Source organism: Diceros bicornis, chromosome 26 (assembly GCF_020826845.1).
Source record: "Diceros bicornis minor isolate mBicDic1 chromosome 26, mDicBic1.mat.cur, whole genome shotgun sequence".
In the NCBI taxonomy this organism is placed as follows: domain Eukaryota; kingdom Metazoa; phylum Chordata; class Mammalia; order Perissodactyla; family Rhinocerotidae; genus Diceros; species Diceros bicornis.
Window position 1 is genome coordinate 41521088 of NC_080765.1, and position 16026 is coordinate 41537113.

General features: G+C 38.6%; 1 protein-coding gene across 3 annotated transcripts in view; it reads right to left on the bottom strand.

Moving 5' to 3' along the window:
- Window positions 1-16026, bottom strand: part of RBFOX1 (RNA binding fox-1 homolog 1) — a 358536-nt gene that overhangs the window by 16533 nt on the left and 325977 nt on the right. The gene's annotated exons all lie outside the window — the stretch shown is intronic.

Below are 16026 nucleotides of genomic sequence, written 5' to 3' on the forward strand. Positions count from 1 at the left end.
GGGAAGGGTGCTGCGTTTGAATGGATGTTGCAAGGAAATGTGTTGATATATCTGAGACTTAGAGAGTTTAGAAAGATCATGAAATAGGCATGCGGGGACCTCTTCAACAAAAGCATGGTGATGTCAGAGTATGGACCATGTACAAGCTGTTGCACAGGAATATTAATACTATGTGTTACCCAAACGTCATGCCAGAATATGTTTCTAAGGCTAGGGCATTTCAAACAGTGCTTATATGGATTTCTATGCTACATGGAGATTATATTTAAAAAATATATATATATATATATATAGACTATTAGGAAAAAGACTACACTGCAACTAGCTAGGCAGTTTATAAAACCCTAGACTATATTATTATAGTATAATATTAAAAAAATTTTTTAAAGGAAAGGAAAAGAAATGCTATCATTTCAGAAGAGAATGTTACATGGTGTCATGTTATGGATAATAATTTCCTCACAAAACTAGGTTTGCTACATAAAGAAGGTAAGACAACTCATTAATTGAAATAAATCCTGTCTTGCCAAATTCCTTTCAATGAGGCAGTATTTAAAAGAAAATAAAAATGGAAAATGCTATTTTACTTTGACTTAGTGAATGCAGAAGGATGATAAAACTCTCTTAAGATGTTTCCAACTGTGGCATTTCCACAATGTAAGGTGTTCTAATGGTATTGTTTATTTTTCTAGAAATAAGAAGGTCTGTGTCAGGCAGATTACAACAATGCCCCAATGCGATTGGCTAAACTCTTCAATGCCTTAGAAACAGCAGTATAGAGCCTTCTGGCTCTCATTTGTTAGATTTTACTGTGCATATGAATTATCAAGAACCAAGATAAATGCTTCTTTGGTCTTGGTTTGATTGGTCTTGTTCAAATGTTTCCATGTTTCAAAAAGTATCTAGTGATTGAGCATTTCTTAAAACATCTTAAGAAAGTTTTACTGTTGCAATAGGTACACCCTGGAATATACACAGAGCTACCATTTGAAAAACCACTAGAATTTAACATTCAGTTGAAAATTCTAGTCATTTCTACACCAATGAAATCTAAACAAAATTATAATTTCCCTGAGAATAGTATTTTTTATGTTCCTCTTCCACATAACAAAAGTCACAACTAAGTTCATTTATCCCCTCTCTTAAAACAATAAAAGTTAGTTGTTGGATTTTTGCTGTCTTTTTGCTCTGATGCAAATTTTTGAGTCCCATCGATACCTGGCATCCAATTTCCACAGTTTGAGGAACAGTAAAATTAATATCCCTGAAATTGAAGATGTTTGGGTGGAATATTTGTTTTGACTTGCTCATCTTTGACTTCCTCAAGGGGCAGTAAGATACGGACATCTCCAATTACTGGTATGATGTTCTCAGAGTGGACCAAACAGGCAGCAGGAAGGACCTCTATTTACAGCATGCTTGCAAGAGGAACACTACCATAACGAAGAGTCCAAAGTAGTAAGCTCTTTGGAATAGCCATTCACTTATATATGGGGGAGAGGTCTCATTAATTGGGTGGGTCTAACACTGCTGCCTTGAATCCCATTTCTGCATTGTCCCTAAGGAACTGTCCAGCCTGCCGGCCATGAGGAAAGCCACGGGAGGCAACTAACTCAGATATAAAATAGCGATTGAATGCAGAGGGAAAACTTGTAAAATGCAACCTACAAGTATGATTACAAAGAAATTAGATCTTTTTCTTTAATTATTCCAAACTTTATAAAATATGATGGTTGTCCACAGCACTTTTCTTTTTGACACTATATACTTTGAAAAAAATGCTATTTCGCCATTTTCTTCCTCTTTCTTTCCTTCCTTTTTTCCTTTTTGGGTAACCTATGTATTTTGGATTTTTTTTCCTCAGAGTGTCTTTATGATTTCTGAGCAAATTTCTGAACAAAGGGGATCACTCCCTTTGATGACTCACCATCTTCAAAAGAATTGGCTCAGATGACTTCTGACTATCAAATCAAATCTACATCAAAGCCTAAAGAGTTATGACCAATAGTGGTATTTTCAAGAATACGTCATGGACTCTGCAGCAATGGAAAAAGGAGTTACAAAAGTATTTGTAAAAAGATGTATCAATTCTGTACTGATTTGTTTTTTTTAAGCCACACAAGCAATTCCACTAGGGTAACCACCAGGAAGGTTACCCTAATTGTCTCAGCAAAGTGTCTTTCTGTATAGCTCATTAATTCCATGGACTCAACTTGTGTGCTCACCCCTCCGTCTAAACTACCCTTTCATCAAGTGACTATAGGTAAATTGGAAATAGAAAATGCCTGCCAAATAATGGCCTGCTGAGAAGTACCCTACATGTCAGGCCCACAGAGGAATTCAGGTAGAATTATAAGGGTCGAGTTTCATGGTGGTGTCTATGTCCACTATGTTATGCCATTTTTATATATGGTTCTGTTTCTCCCCACTTGACCTTTAAGACAAAGGATCTAGCTTAGCCCATAAATGGATCATCTATGACCCTTTCTGTGAAATCATTTACCCCAAATGACCAGAGGTATGATCAAAGAGATTTATGATGTAGCTGAGAAGTCTGCTGTTTCCAAACAAGTTCAGGAGAATTAAATGATCAGAGCAACACAGGTGTGCTCTGGACAGTGGGTCACCTCTCAAGAGAAGAAAAGAGGCTCGTATGGGGGCCTGTCTCCTTACGCTAAGTCTAGTCTGCTCTTCACTCATATCACAGACCTAAGGATTTAAACTTCAAAGGCAGCCACACCTGATTCTCAGCAAACTGGTTTGCTCAGTGGTTGTAGATGATGAAGAAAGTCTGACATAGTAGTTCTCAGCCATGGCTGCACATGGTAAACACCTGGAACACTTCTAAAATTCCTAGTGACTAGGCTATACCCAGGAACAATTAAATGGGAATCTCTGAGTGGGTCTCAGGCATTAGCAGTTTCTAAAGACCCCTAGGTGATTCTAATATGCAGCCAAGGTTGAGGACCACTTGTCTAATTGAATGGTTCTCACCTTGCTTTTTCCTTGGATTCATAGGGAGAGTTAAAAGAGTGCTAATATCAGTCCCTACTCCTGTGGGCTCTGGCTTAATTGGTCTGGGACAGGGTCTAGAAACAGGTAGTTTAGAAAATGCTTGGCAGATAATTCTATTATTGGCCATACCTGAGAAGCAGTGGGTATGGTACAAATGCAGAGTGGAGAGGGAGTTGAATCACTGAATCTCTTACAGCTTTTGCTGCTTCTTGCAACTTCTATTTTGCCACCATGCTATCCTCTACAGCAACCTAGCTATGTGGCCGCGAAGGATGCAGCCACAGAAACACCATACCTTGCCCAGGAACGGTTACTTCTAGTTTCTGGAGGGCTCCTAAGAGAATGGACTTTAAACCTCGTTTCTGAAAGAGAAGCTGGTCTACAGTGGCCACAATGTCATGCTTTCTGTACTTGCTTCCTCACCTGTTCCTCTCATTTCACCATCTCCCATGGATTTACTCAAGACCATCTTTGCTGGCTCTTTCCAGTTTTCCTTCTGAGTCTGCATCTAATTCTCTTTACCAATTTTTTTCACCTAGAATTCCTTTCTATTTTCTGCCTCTCCTTCTACTCCAGAATTTCTCAGACTTCCCTGAAGACAAGAATTACCTGGAATGCTTGCTAAAAATAGAGATTCTTAGGTTTGAACCCTGAACATCTGAATCAGAATTTCCAGGTAAGAAGTCTGATAATCTGTACATTTAACAAGAACCCAGGTCTGGCTACTGCCCAGCTCCAGGAGACACCATTCACACTCTGTTCTAAGTGGCTGGTGCTCCTGGGAGGGAATTGTGGTTCCAGGTAATTCTCACCGTGGAGAAATTTGGGAAACCTTGCTGAGAAATCTCCTGCAAGTTAATTCTCATTTTTATTTCAAAGCCCACCTTTCCCAGGAAGACTGTTTGGCAGGGGGAGGCTTTGTGGGAGAAGGGAGGATTACTAATTTAAGAAAAATAATGAAGTGATAAATTACTGAGCACAAGAGAGAGGGTTATGTTTGTCTTGACTCTTTGGAACATTGACACCAAAGAGCTATGACCTAACGTCGATGGAGCACTTATCTATGACAGGTGGTTTCCAAGTGTTGTACCTATGTATTAGTTCATTCAGTTTTCCTCACAACTCATCTTACTATCCCCATCCTTATAGATGAGGAAGCGTTACAGGTTATGTAATGTGAGCAAGCTGGCAAGTTGTGGAGGTAAAATCTGAACACAGTTGGGTTGGCTCAAGACCCTGACTCATTCACTCTCTAAGATTCTGCTCGGGCACTCACATAGGGGTATTCAGTCAGTCATGGGGTGTGACATCTCTATGGAGGAATTTCTTAATATTGTTCTCAATCTTCAATTCCTGCATATTCAAAGGGATTCCCCTTAGAATGTGACATAATTGAGGCTTGAGAGGGATTATTATATTCTGCTTTAAAAACAACTTGGGATGGTGGAATGGCTTGTGCCATGGTCTTTCTATCTTTTTATTCCATTACCAGACTTCATTACATTTTATGATGGTTTTCATAGACCAACTAGCTAGACTCTGGATCTGACTCAGCTGGTGGTACATTTAAATTAGTCCTGTGACCTGCCATATCATGCTTATAGCCTACTTTTCTTCTTGGGCTAAATTTCATCTTGTTGCAATTTTCTTTCTTCCAAAAATTACCCACAGCTGAATTCTAAGAGTCAAATTAAAATAGTAGCCAGCCAGCATTGCTGGCGGGGATGTGAGAAGCTGGATATCGGGAAATGTTTTCCCATCAAATAATCCTGGTTTTACATTTTGCCATTAAAGATTCTTGTCATTTCTCATTCTCTGATCTCTTAATTCTGTTATGTCACTATTGTAACACAAAACTCAGGGTTGATATCACTCATGGCAAGTTTCTTCTTGTATCCAATGGTATGCATAGTGAATCTAACACACACACACACACACTCACACACACACACAGATAGGTGATTAACACTTTCCAAGGCTATCTACTAAAAAATCCCTACAACCTGAGCAGTTAGTCTTTTGGTCTGGCAGATGGCAGCCAAGATGCCCCAAGATGGCAGAGGGACAAAGTCAAATTAATTCTATCTGTAGGCTCTGGGGCATCTGTTGGTTGTAAGGCAGAGATTCTCAACCTTGACTGCCCATTGCAATAAGATTTTTTTTAATAAAATACCAATGACCAGGTCCATTCCCCAATCATTTCGGTCAGAATCTTTGAGAATGGTTCCAGCACAGGTATTCTTGGAAAGTTGCTCAGGTGATTCTCATGTGTCAGCTAACATTGAAAAGTCACATCACACTGTAGGAATATTTCTCCCAACATGTGTGCCCTGCCTCTGCAGGAAATATAGTTGTGTCTTCTGTTTTTTTAATTAAATTGCACTAGTATTGGTCTCCACAGTTTATAATTATTAATATTTTAATTATTGATAATTATAATATAATAATTATATACAGTCATGCACTACATAACCACATTTCAGTCAATGACAGACCACATATATGATGGTGGTCCAATAAAATGAGTACCATATAGCCTAGGTGTGTAGTAGGCTATACCACCTAGGTGTATGTAAGTATACTCTATGACATTCGCACAATGACAAAATTGCCTAACGATGAATTTCTCAGAAAGTATCCCCGTCATTAAGTGATGCATGACTGTATACTATTTAATATATTACTTACAATTATAAATTTTTTTAATTACCAGGATGCTTCCCTTTAGACATGTAAATTAAGGTGGAAATGAGCAATCATCAGGTATCCTTGTTGCTCATCTTAAAAAGTTGCTGGAAGGGTCATATGGAATCCAGCCATGAGTGTTTTCTGAATAAACACTCATAGGAGCAGAAATAAGTGCTCCTATTAAAATTCTTATTGCTGACTTTACTAAAGAGTTTACTCACGTCATTAATTCAATCTTTAGATGGTTAATGACGGCTACAAGCCGGGCACCCAGCTAAGCCTAAGGGACATGATGCTGTGCTCACAGCCTTTACATTGCTGTGGAACATCCATCTCGGGCTTGGCTGTCTGGAAGCTCATAATCTAATTTATATTTCAGTTTTACCACCTAGAAAGGGGAACTTCCTTGCTTTCCATCAGTATTTTACCTCCCTTCTCCCCACTCAGTTCTAATACTCTAGAATTGTACAAATCTCATTTAGATCCATATTTTTCCCTGTCTTGCTGTTATTTTTATTTTTGTATTGTATCATATGTACTTCAAGAGACCATGGGAACTGGTAGAGCAAGATTGGGTAGAAACAAACAAGCAGCAAATAAACAAATAGTTTGGCTAGAGAATCCTCTGAAAGGGTCCATCCTGATCCTTTTTATTTTAAAAGGGGAACGCATTAACAGACATTTACAAATATTTCATTTAGCCACAGTTCCTATTGGTAACACTGCATATGTAAAAAAGTTTAAGTGGAAAAGGAGATAAATGCTATGAATCTGTCCCCAGTTTGAATATTCCACCAAAAACCTCTGAGTTTTGGAGATTTAAATCCAAGGCCATCTCTATTACCTTGAGAACACTCCACTTCTGTCATTTTAGTTTCTCCAACATTTTAATAATCTCCCCAGTTCCCACTAGACTTCTTTTCTTGACTAAAGTGAAGGGGAACTGGCTGTGAAGCTGAAAGCCAGGCCCTGTCACGTACACACTGTGCTCCATTAGAAAAATCCTTTCACTTTTCTGGGCCTCAGTTTCCTCATATGGAAAATGGGAACAAAAATAGTGCATGCCCCTCTTAGATTTTTTGTGCAGATCAATGAGCACGTGATTGTAGAAGCACTTTATTTGGGGGAAAAAAGGTCATGTATTTTTTTGGCTGTGTGGACTCACGAAGGTCAGAGTCTTCTTCTCTCCCCACCCACAGAAGCCAAGCATTTGTATTTTTAAGTCCTAGGCTTCCGTGGTTTTAGGGCAAGAGGGGGACCGTAGGGAGCCTTCTGAGGTTACAGGTCATTTTAAAGCAGGGGTGGGTCCCCCAGGAAGATACAATCCCACCTCGGCTTCAGTTGGGCAGAGCAAAGGAGAGCATAGAAGGAGCTCCTAATGACAGTGAGTATCTAACGCAGGGCTGCAAGTGAGTCTGGCAGGTTCTCTGAACAGCATACGTATGTTCTCCAGGGGAAGGAGCACTCGTGGGGAAGAGGAGTCCCATGCCTACGGAGGCTCAGGGGAGCACAGACTGTCCTGCCTGAGGTTCTGGAGGCTGGAGAGGCCACACTGAGAAGACCTGGGCCCACCTGCCAGTTATGTGCAATATGAAGTGAGCATGATGGTGGAAAATTCTAGAACTTTACTAATCCCCATGGGATTCCATGAACCTGTCACCACCACAAGCACTGGACTTCTCATAAATCCAGATGGGAGACGGGCAACACAGGCAGATTTGGTTTGACTTTTTGAAAAGTAACTCTTTGTGGAGCAAGTGGTTTTACAGAAATCTAAAGTAGTGACAGTTTAAGGGCTGGGTTGACACTGGGAGAACTGGTCTTTTTTTACTATGAAGCTGACAGCCTGAGCTCCTCCATGGACAGAAAAGAGAATAAATACCAGGAGAAGGATGAACAGAAGGACAGGCTGTTTGATCTCATGGTTCTCAGATGCTTCTTCCTTCAGAACTTTTTTTTTACCTACCCAACTTTTTCCTATAATTTTATTGAGGTATAATTGACAAATTGTATATAGTTAGGTTGTACAACGTGCTTTTTTTCGAGGTATACAAAGTGATGAATTAATATATGTATACATTGTGAAATGATTACCATAATCATGCTAAATAACACATTAATCACGTCACCTGGTTACCTTTTTGTGTGTGTGGTGAGAACACACAAGTTCTACTCTCTTAGCAAATTCCAAGTATATCTATTTTTATATTTCTAGGATGCAAGTCAAGATTTAAAAACAAAACAAAACAAATCAAAAAACTTCTACAGTCAAAAAATTATCCTAACTCAGAAAACCTTCTTCCACAAGAAATTACCCATTTTTTGACTCAAGAACAAAACAAAATACCCCCATAGTTTAGTGATGCGGATAATAATAATAATAATATCCTGAGTGCCATTAAGTGTCAGGCACTATTCCAGGAGCTTTCTGTTCATGACCGCGGTGGATTCTCATAACAACTCAACGAGGCGGCCATCACTCATGAGCCCCACTTGAAGGATGAGGCAGTTGAGGATCAAATAGGTCAATTAGCTTTCCTGTGTTATCTCATGTAGCAAGTAACTGTACTGAGATTCAGACCCTACTCTAAATCTAAATCTCTGATCATATTCTATAGGTGAATAGCAAAGATTTGCCAATGCATGTAGCAATCAAGGAGGAGGTACATTGAGTATAGGACTCTGCTTCAAATCCTGTCCAGGCCAATTATAAGCTCTGGGCTGTTGAGCAAGGCATAGGTTTCTAGAATGTTAGTTTTACAGTGGGTCCTAGAGATCCCCTAGTCTAAAAACGACTCACACTTTTAAATATATTTAATTTAATTTGCTTGCTTTCGCCTGTATATATTCAACGCTTTCCAACAATCTCATACACTCTAAAATATCTGTCAATCAGCAATTGAGTTACTGATAACCCCATGCATTTCCAGTTTATAAAGTAATGTTCACCTTCATCTCTTTCTGCTTCTAATTGGTGTTATACTCTCCATTCAGCAGGTGGGAAAACTGAGGCCAATAAAGGTAACAGAAATCAGAGGGGACTTTTCCAGGGTATGTGTTATATTAGTGTAAGTCTATTATGCAATCAATAAGAAGATATTAGCATAAAATCATTTTCATCACCTATGGATCTTTAGAGTAAAGAAAATGATTCATTGTGGCCCCAGGTTAGCTGAAGGAGAAAGTCACAACAGAATAGATTGTGAGGGACACCCAACCACTGACAGCTTTTACCTTCTCATTGAGGAAGGAAGAGAGTAGAGAGGAGATGTTACAAACCAACAGTTCTCTTACAAATTCTCTTACATCCTGCACGGTTAGTGGAGGGAGAACCCAGCGTCAACAGTATTTACGGCATATTGGGGTAGAATTGAAGTAGGCCCTCTAGGGTGGCACTTCTCAAACCTCATTCCAATCGCCCTGGGATCTTGAAAGGGCAGATTCTGATTCAGCAGGGTGAGGGTGGGGCTTGAGAGTCTGCGTTTCTCACAAGCTCCTGGTGAGGCCAATTTGGTTGGTCTAGGAATCCCACTTTGCAGACCAAAGCTCTAAGGACCCTCAAAATGAACCACTCCCATCTTGAAATTTCAGGACAGAATAAGGTAATCATTTCCCTCCCTGTGGTTTATTTATTTTGTTTTGTTTTCAGTTGGAGACAGAGAAATTAAAGAAAACAATAAAAAGACTAGCAGAGAAACTATGATTCTGGGAAAACTGGGGCTAATATTGTCCAGGACACATTTTTAAAATGCCTCTACCCCCGCTATCTGGGCTCATATCCTATTACTAGAAGTAGTCCACAAACCCTCTAACGATTAGAAACGGTGAAGAACACAAGTCCCTCATACTTTAATGCAATCTCAAATTTCAAATGACAACGTCAGACCATGAAAGGAGACAGAGATTGAGAGGATGCTAGAAGCTTCCCACAATCACAGTCTTCTTTTTATAGGAATTCCATGGCTGCAGAAGCAGTGGGAACTGCTGATACAGGTTATCAGATGTGTGGTGTATAGTAATCTCTGGCCAAAGCACTTCATCTAAGTGATTAAGATAATTAAGGGAAGAGGGCATTTGGCTTTGATTCTGTCTCATCTCCCCACAATCTATTGATCTCTTTGAATATGCACACATCATAATGCAGCAAGAATAAGCCCAGAAACAATGACAAAATTGATGAGTCAGTTACTCCTTCTAGATGCCCTCAAGCTCTCACCTACCAACTACCATCTCCCTAAATCCCGAGAGTGGTCTCTACTCTCAATGTTTGGTATGATAATTAAATATGAAATGTGTTATGGTTTTGAGGAGAATCTAATTCCAGAGGGATCCATCACTATGATTCATGCCAGGAGGAAAATCAGGAGAAGTCATTTATTTCTGTCTAATGACTATTCACATGCATGTGCTATACACACATATGGAAACAATGTAGAGGCCACCTGTAAATAGGAATCAGTTCTTTTGGGAAAGAATTCAAAGTTCTTTTCACAGGTCTTTTCAGAGTCAGAACTTGCTTTGATAACTTTGAAGGAAATACTAGAAATTTTTAGTGAAAAGTTCCCTCTTAACTCAAAAGATAGAGACCCCAGTACATCTCATAGTGACCAAAAAAAAAAAAGGCAAAGAAGTGGAGTGCGTTTAATTTTTGTCACATTCACGAATGCTTCGTGAGCTAAGATTCTATTCTATTTGGCTGCCTTCCCTTCTGCTTCTGCTGTCTTCGATGAGAAAAGATCTTTATTTGCAACGTAAATGGCTCATCCAGAGGCTTCTGTGTACATGTTCTCATCAGAGCTTTCTGACCTGCCTCTAGAAAGCATCAAGCTTTCTCACCTGCCTCTAAACCCTTCACAGCTGAAGGATCCTGGTGGCGCTACCTAAAAGATGGGTTTTATTTGCTTTTTTGTGGCCTATGAAGTCAATGATCTGTAACCTGAAAAGTGTGTAATTAGGCCATGACATGACCAAAGGAGTTGTTACATCTTGTCTCGTCACTGGCAAAAGTGTCGACCCACATGGCTGTGACAGCTATGGTCTATTGGGTTAGGAATTTCCTTTAATATCTCCCCAACTCCTTGTTGGTCCAGTCTGTTGACTATTACAGGCTTAGCTCTTTTTTAACTGCTTCAATTACATATTCATCCAATAGTGCATAACAGTTGTTAAGAAGCCATTACAGATTATGGACCAAAGGCAATTAGTCCTTGAAACAAAAATTTGAGTACTTTTCCTCTTAATGTGTGTGTGTGTGCATGTCTGTAAATTAAAATTAAGAGAAACTCTGGAAATATATCTATCAGTAATAGCCATATTACTTTTTGGCACTGAGAGTTTTATGTCTATTAAACACAAGCTTCAAAAAATCACATTGATGCTACTGTCAAGAGCTATATATCCCTCCTTCACTATTTCAGAACCATCTCAATTGTTATCAGATGAAATCAATGTCAATCTACAGAGCAGTTTGGCAGAAAATATAATTATCTTAGTTATCGTAATTTTTTTGGTGAGTGCGCCATCAGAATTATTCGATTCATAGGGAAAATAAATAAATTATCGGTGGTTTTGGGAGCATGAAATTCCGCTCACTTTTTAATCAAGTTGCGTCTTAGTTATGACTATCTCAGTGTGCCTTTGCTCTGACTTTGTGACAATAGCATAAGGAGGCAGAAGCAAACCAAGACCTGGACTAACAGATGTTGGATCTGAAGCCCAATCGTTGGACTTCCCAGAGCATGTATCACCCCGTCTGGACCCACTTCTCCCATCTGCACAGTGGAGATTCTTTTTAGGATGAGCACACATATTGTTTGTCATGGGACAGTCCTAGTTGAAGCCTGTTTTCCTGGAGTCAACATTAACAGTGTAGCCCTCCTCTGTCACAAGTGTCCCATTTTGGATGATCATTATCTGGTCGCCCTAACTACACTGCTTACCTCATCAGGTTGTTTGTTTCAATGTTTTACATAGTACCCGATACACAAGAGACACTACCAAAAAATTAACTTCAAAATAGAAATCTACATGCTGAAAAGAAACAAAGTGGCAGGAAAGATAACATAAGACTGCTCACTTCAAGAAAACCTGACATATAAAATCCAGACTTTGGAAAACTTACATAGGCTTATGTAGGGCTTATGTAGCCAAAAAAAAGTTTTTCCATAAAAAACAAAGCAAAACAAAACAAACATAATTTATACCCGGAACTTAGTGTATTAAAGAGCATTAGATTTGCATATAATCCTACCTATTATATTTTAAAAGGCTTGTCTATACCATACTCAGTTGAATAGGTTTGGTCACTATTCCTCCTAAACTATTTGAATGACTCCAGAACCCGTCAAAGAAACAACAGATTCAAACCCCCAAATTTTAGAGATTCGGATAGAATTGAAACAACCTAGATATTTTTGGTTTCCTCGAAGCTCATACTTGTTATCCAGATTTAAAGCTCTTAGTTGACTAGCTTATGGGAATATAAAAAAATTAAAACAAGATCATTTCATGTAGTGCCCTTCATGTGCTGGATATTTCATAGACATTGTCTCAAAACTTCCAAACCATTCTGGAAGGTGGAATCAATATACCCATAACAGATAAGGTGACAGAGTGCAAAAAAATTACTTCTCAAGGTTGCTCCACTAAGATGCAATAGGACCTAGTGATTAAGGGCACAGACTTTAGCTTTCAAGCTGACGTGGACAAGTTGTTCAACTTTTCCAAGCTTGCCTTCCCCATCTGTAAAATGGAGGTGGCAACATCAATCTCTTAGTGCTGGTGTGAGTGTTCAGTGACTCTGTATTTGTAAAGCACTTAGAATAGTGCCTATCACACAGTGAGGACTCCATAAATAGCCATTGTCGTTATTGGTATTTTCATAATTATTGTTACCATTATCACGGAGAGATGATTTGAGTCAAAGTTTGCTTATCTACTACATTAAACTTCAAGACGTCTTAATCAAGTAATAAAGTCCTCTAGTTCCAACTAATGAACATTTTAACAGCAGCCACTGCCATATATATTACAAGTTTTATTGAAGAAATTTATTTTCATCTGGTATGTGCCTTGTAATGGGAAGCTCACAGGCAATACACTGCGCCCTCTGTATCCAGAGGTTCCGCATCTGCGGAATCTACCAACTGAAGATTAAAGATGGTTGTGTCTGTACTGAACATGTAGGGACTTTTTTTTCTTATCATTATTCCCTAAACAACACAGTATAACAACTATTTACATAGCATATGCATGATATTAGATATTATAAGTAATCTGGAGATGATTTAAAGTATATGGGAGAATATGTGTAGGTTATATGCAAATACTAAACTATTTTATATAAAAGACTTGAGCATCCACAGATTTTGGTATCTGCAGGGTGTCTTGGAACCAATCCCCCACGGATACTAAGGGATGACTGTGCATGTTTCTTTCTAGTTACCCTAAAGCTGTCTAGAATAATTAGCTTCACTTTCTCTTCCTGAAGGGACTTTTGAATCAACAAAACAAAACAAAAAAAGAATCAGTTAAGAAAATCAATTTTAAACTAAAAATAAGAATAAGAATATAAAAAATAAGAATATATTATATACTTATATATTATGTCAATACATATATATATGTTTTCAATCTGGTGTTCTAATTAAAAAATGGATGTGCTTTTCTAGGCACTGGGGTACAGAAGGATACAAATAAAGGCATTAGTGACTTTTTCTGCTATATTTCTATTACAAGTTGACAGAGCATCTTTTTTAAAATTGCAGAACCCAGGAGAGCTCATCAGGATGAGTGAAAATAGCAGAAAAGATAAAAAGCTAAAATCAAGAACAACTTCAACGAGGCGCTGTCAAAAAAGGTACGAGGTGTCACTACTGTTGGCTGCCATGTTTTGACTCAACACGTTAGAATCCGAATCCAAAACAGCTTCCTCCTGCCCCTGGATCCTTGTCTCAATTGGCAAGATGGCACAGGATACACTTCTAGCCCCTGTGAACCTCCATAAACTAAGCCCTCACTTCCTGGTTCATCTGAGAATACATTCTTGGCATCAACAAGTTTTTCAACGCTCTCACTCTATTTATTCAACAGTGGATGTCTCAAAAAAGATTGCAACTGTAAATAAAATATAATAGGGAGTCTACCATAGAGTTGCCAGCTTTTATTTTGCCAAGTAAGAAGATTAAAAACAAAATTGGATAAAAAAGAAAAAACAAAACAAAACAAAGCTATTTGCTGTTGTCATCATCTCATAAAAGAAAAGATGTTTTTAACAGCTTGTGAGAAAGAAGCATGGATAAAGCCTGACCATTATCCAGACAAGGGAGCTGACACCCATATTACATTGTCCGTGTTCACCTGTCGGGCAAACCAGCAAATATATCATCAGAGGCAGTCGTTGGGACTTGAACCGGCTTTCGGAGATAGTGCTTTAAGAAAGCACTAGGATGAGATCTTGAGACCTCTCCTCGCACACCTTACAAAAACTAGGTGCAGGGACTTACTACTGCTTTTTAACCAGAAACAGTTTCAACCCTTATCGAACTTGGTTCAGACGAGAGGAATGGGGGAAACAGTGAAACTTCCCTCCTTTGTCTGCTTTGCACGGTCTCCCCTCATTAAGGGATCCACATTATCCATAGATGAAGCTTTCTGTATTCTAACCCACAGCAAGAAAAAGTAAAATCGTTAATTCCCTAAAGCACAACAATATTCCTTAAATTAACCTTTCAACAACAACAACAACAAAAAAACCAGAGAAAAAAACCTCTCTTAAATGGCAAATTAAATTTTCCACCCAGAATGATCATATGCTTTATAGGCTGACAATCCCTTAATTTTCAGTCTATATCATCTGAGAAGGACTCCAAATAAATGGTATACCATTTTAAATGCAATTATTAGCCTTATTTTAATGATGGCATTTCTTTACTTTTAATCTGAGTCCAGGAAGTAAAAAGTCCTAAAATAGATAGGGAGTAACTGCACTAATGGAAATCAACTCAAATCCCTTTACTTTTTGAGCTTAGATCTAACAAAATTGTACATAAGGATTTCGTTCTATGTCCTGTAGTTAAGCTTATGATGAAATATTATGAGAAGGTAGAGAGATGGTCTTTTCCTATCTGTCCATACATACATCCATCTGTCTATCTGTCCATCTATCTATCCATCTTTCTTTCTTCCTCTCCTTCCTCCATCCCTCCCTCCTTCCCTTCCTTCCTTCCTTCCTTCCTTCCTTCCTTCCTTCCTTCCTTCCTTCCTTCCTTCCTTCCATCTTTCTCTTTCTTTCCATTCATCCACCTAACCACCTATGTATCTATGTAGCTATTTATCTACCATTTATCTAGCTTTCTATCCATCCATCCCTCCATCCATCCCTCCATCTATCCATCCACCCATCTATGTATATATATGTATGTATGTATCTATCTCTATCATCTACATAGTTTTAAATAGGAGCTGACAAACTTCTCCATGACCCCGAAGACACGCCTATTTATCCCTATTGAGTTTTAAGAAAGAAATACTGATCTATTTCTCTCTGAAATAGAACCTTTTATTCATAGATTTTGAGGCTTACATTTAAAAGATGTTCTAGCATGTGGGTTGTGACTGCCTAAACTTGAGAAGTCCTAACCTCTCTGTATTAAGATTAACCTAGATACTCTTATGAGTCCTTTGTGAGGTCCTAAGGCACAGATGTGTGTGTGTTTGTGTGTGTGTTATGTATATATAATTTTCACACATGTATATGAATATATATACACAACACACACATATATGTGTGGATATACATATATATATTTCAAATGCAGAGAGCAAGATAATTGATATCATGGCATTTTAATTGGGTTTCCGTTAAGTCAAGCTACATGAAATTGTCACTATATCACCATTTTTGTCACACAAAAATAGCAATTTCATATGGTACCATCTAATACTATGTTGCCAATGAAACTTTAAGGTCTCAGAAAAAAAAATGAAAAAGGGTAGAAAATAAAACAAACGAAGCTTTGCTGCTTGGTATCTCTTTTCCTCAGTCTAGGGGCACCTGTGAGGCCGGGGCTATGAAAAGCTGCTTTAAAGGAAATGTATGTCTTATGGGAAAGAAGAAGTGGCCCCTGGTAACTCTCAGTGCAGCCTGAATCGTTATGATATTTCCCAGTGAACCCCTCTGTATAAGTTTCTTCTCTAGCTGGTCTGAGTCCAGTTCCCTTCTGCCCTAATGTGGAGGGACGTTCTCATGCACTGGTTGTTAGGAGATGTTAGATAGAATGTTTGGCAAGCAGGACAAGCATGACAAATGTCTGCCTTTCTGGC